Source organism: Vigna umbellata, chromosome 4 (genome assembly GCF_029865625.1).
Source record: "Vigna umbellata cultivar VRB3 chromosome 4, Vumbellata_1.0, whole genome shotgun sequence".
NCBI lineage: Eukaryota > Viridiplantae > Streptophyta > Magnoliopsida > Fabales > Fabaceae > Vigna > Vigna umbellata.
Window position 1 is genome coordinate 41,423,420 of NC_142168.1, and position 4,107 is coordinate 41,427,526.

The 4,107-nt window shown below is 32.5% G+C and overlaps 1 pseudogene across 1 annotated transcript; it reads left to right on the top strand.

Annotated features, from left to right (window-relative positions):
• The first annotated feature begins 2,147 nt into the window (after nucleotides 1-2,147).
• LOC124832415 (uncharacterized) lies at nucleotides 2,148-3,797 on the top strand (annotated as a pseudogene). Its single transcript, XR_015786168.1, has 3 exons — nucleotides 2,148-2,751; nucleotides 2,830-3,277; nucleotides 3,457-3,797. The product of XR_015786168.1 is annotated as an uncharacterized LOC124832415 (transcript).
• The last annotated feature ends 310 nt before the right edge of the window (nucleotides 3,798-4,107 follow it).

Genomic DNA, 4,107 nt, shown 5'->3' on the forward strand with positions numbered 1-4,107 from the left:
CTACGTCACCCGGGTGCACGAACGTCGTAGCTACACAGAATTCATACAGTCTGGACGGTCAGTCTAGTAGTAGGCCTTGCTTGAATTGTACGTTGAAATGTATTTGATGTGTGTGATTATGAGAAATGTATGTTATCACTTGAATTAAATTACATAAGCTTACCTTGTGTTTTGTTGTGTTGTCTCGTCCTTGTACGTCCGTCTTGTCATTGCAATGATCATCCGCGTGGATGTGAGCAGATGGAGACGCGCTGTTGGAGGATGCGCTGGAAGAAGAGCATTTGATAGAAGTGGAAGTGAAGGCCGAGCCATAGGAGCGTTCGGCTAGTGCTTAGTAGTTTAGTTGTGAGGTGATCGTTCGGTCATCGTTCGGTCAACTCCTTTCTTTTGGATCTATGTGACCGTTCGGTAATTGTAGTTTTGTAAATCGTTCGGTCATGTTTCTTTTATTCGGAACAATTTAAGTTTGTAACTTGTGTAAGGCCGTTCGGCCTAAGCGTTCGTTGTTTTGTGTAAGACTGAACTGATTTATTATTAAATGTAATCAATTCTATTATATGGTTTTATTACTGTATTTTTGGGATGTTATAGATACCACTTATAGGTCTTTTAAGGAAATATTCATCGAAAAAAGTCAATACTGATAAAACACGAATCAAAACCAACGTAAGGTTTGACATTAGTTTTAACCTAAAGTCTTATTAAAATAAGTTTATTATAGTCTTCTTTATTTATTACTCAATTTTCTCGTTTTTATTTATTGTAGAACTTTAATTCATAATTTCAAACTATTTTTCCTTATTTGTATAACTAGGTAGTACTCACACTAACCAAACATGATTTAGTATAAAGAATATTTATAATATTTATTTCAAAGATAAAATGAATAATTAAGAACAATTTTGTGTACTTATTTAAGTAAATAACGACTATCAAAATATTTGTGTAATTTTTAATTATAATAGAAGCTTTTAAATTTTTCTTAAAAAAGAACTAGATATATTTCAAATTGAAATCTATTTATATATATATATATATATATATATATATAATAGTTTAATAAAATTATCTTTTTATAACAGGTAACATATTTATATGAAATTCGTAAAATCCTACAAGATGAAGCCATGATATTATTTTTAGGAATTTAATGATGGAATAAGTTATATTAAATAATTTTTAAATAGTGAATAGTTTATGAATATCATTAGAAAACCTTATTAACTTATTCCAGAGAGCTGATTAATACAAAACTTCACGATTTAAAATAGGTAAAAAATACAAATTAATGTTATATCCAATTAGGTATTTTTTTTCTAGTTTTATTTTAATGACTTACAAATGACACTATGAAATTAAAGGTGTTAAATGCATTAAAATTAAATAAATCCACTATGTATTAAATAATTAATAAATTATTCTTCTCATTCTTAGAAAACATTAAAACATCAAGCGACAAAAATAATAGGTTCTTAGTTAATAACAACGAGATATATTAGTTAATAAATACGAGAAAGTACACACACGAGAAGGTGTTTTTGTTATTATTATTTTACATATATCAAAACAAATTTAATCTCCGTAAAATTTAAAATTTTGTATTTAAAAAAAATCATCTATTTTAATTTGAAAATGAAAATTTTAATTCTGAATCACGTCAGTTAGATTTATAAAAAAATTGAAAATAAAATTTAAATTAACCATAGAGCTAAATAATAAGTAAACAGACAAAAGTATTTTGATTAATTAAAAACTAAAAAAGTATAGAATATTTAACTGGGATTGTAAAAGTAAAAAGTGTTTGGCAAATAATCTCGCGTATCTTTAGTTTTTTCCCAGAGCCCGAGAAGAAAAGCTGGAGAAGGAAAAACACGTGCAAAGCTCAGTGAATCTGACAACCCACACGAGCGGTTCTTGTATTGCATGCACACACACTCACTCATGTTTTGTTTAATGTTTTTTTTTTCCTTAAAAAGCGAGAGAGAAACTGAAACAGTGGACCCACTAATCTCATTTTTCCACAGAAGAAAGAAGAAAAAGGCTGAACTTTCATCAATGGAAAAAAAAAAGAAGTAAGAAAAAATATAATTTATAATTTGCTTGAACTCTTCTTTAAAACCTTGTCCTTTTATTCTGGTTCCTGTGTCTTCATTCTGAACACCATTTGTCTCTTCTTTCACTCTCTCTTCTGTGACTCATCAATGGCTGGCCCAGGAGAGGGAATTCACAGTGGCCATGAATGAATATCTTTTTTTTTTTTTTTTTATCTCAGTGAGTTTCTTTTCTCACCCATCTAGCGTTTTTTCTTTTCTGCATATTCAGTTTCAATGAGTAACTCACTACACTTGAGGAATGGTGGTAGTGGATTCAGTGCTGAAATGAATGTTTTCCCTTTAGCTTCTGTTCCTGTTCTTGCTCTCCAGTGTTCAAACACTTTGGGGTTCATGGGTCATGTTGGAGGAACAGAAACTGAATGTTCTGACATGCCCTTTAAGAATTTGAACTCCTCACTGATCCAACACCAGGAGAAAGAAGAAGAATGTTTTGGGATTCAGAATAAGGACTTGTCTTTGAGACCTGGTGAAGAACTTGAAGCTAAGGGTTCTTCATTCACAGAGAAAATTAGACAGACCAAGCTTTGTGCAAGAGGACATTGGAGGCCAGTTGAAGATGCCAAACTTAAAGAGCTTGTTGCACAATTGGGACCTCAAAATTGGAACTCCATAGCAGAACATCTTCCTGGAAGATCAGGTAAATGACAGTTTTCCTTTTTAGTGGACTGCTATGTTTTGTGATAACAGATTTTTTGTGCTGAATGGGTTATTGCAGGAAAAAGTTGCAGATTGAGGTGGTTTAATCAGCTAGATCCTAGAATTAACAGAAAGGCTTTCGGTGAGGAAGAAGAGGAGAGACTCTTGAATGCTCACAAAGTGTATGGTAACAAATGGGCCATGATTTCTAGACTCTTCCCTGGTAGGACTGATAATGCAGTGAAGAACCATTGGCATGTGATCATGGCTAGGAGGCAAAGGGAAAAGTCATGTGTCTTCAGAAGGAGAAAACCCACATTTCAGATCCTTCCACCAAAGGATTTGGATTTGATCTTGCCAGTGAATGGAGGCAGTGAATCAACCATTTCCAGCACCATCATTGATGAATCTGCCTCAACAGGAACTAACCTCTCCTTCACACCCTCTCTAGCCAAACCAACTCCTCTGCCTTTCCTAAACCATTGTCATGTTCAGAATCTGCAAACTTTTTGGTGGTTCTCTAATGGGTATGATTTGCTCTTCCATGTAAACATTACAAACCATGGAAGACTTTAAATTGTATTATTAGGTGATATAAATTGTATGACTCTAATTGACAAATATTGAGAGCACTGTATAAGTTTGTCCATGAATTCAATGATTTTCTTGTTCTTGTTTAGTATAACATGTTTAATTTATGTTGCAGGTTTATCTGGAGAAGGCAGAAAAGCACTGAGAGAAGTGAGTTTTGGCATGTATTTTGGTGGTTGGAGGGATTCATTTCAGGTTGGACACATGGAAAGGCTAATGCGTGTGGATCAATCTAATTATTCAGAGTCAAACTCATCAGAAGTTTCGATATCTGAGTCAGTTGCCACCAACGACACTACCAATCTCTCAATTTCTGGGGAAAATGAAAACATGGGTAATAACAAGGCCAACAAAATGATATTCATTGACTTTCTTGGAGTAGGAGCTGCGTAAAGAAAATATTCTGATGGAATGAAGAAAATTCTTCACTCAAAATCAAAGAGCTTGTGATGATGCAGAGAAATGAATATGTTGTAGTAGGTTTTTTCTTCATTTTATGTGTACATTTTGTTCAATAAATGGCTAAAATGTGAAATGAGCATAGAAAAAAATAAGAAAAAACAATTTGAAGAAAATTAAGAAATGATAGAGATACTTTTTAGTTATGAGTGTAGGGCTTATGCCTCTTATTATTATGAATATAAAAAGTATAATTATTATGGAACACTTGAATTTGGACTCATTAGTGGACAATCAACAAGATTATATTTTTTGTTGAACTTTGTCATTTTCCAATTTCGACAAAGTCTAAGTGGTTTTGAATCAA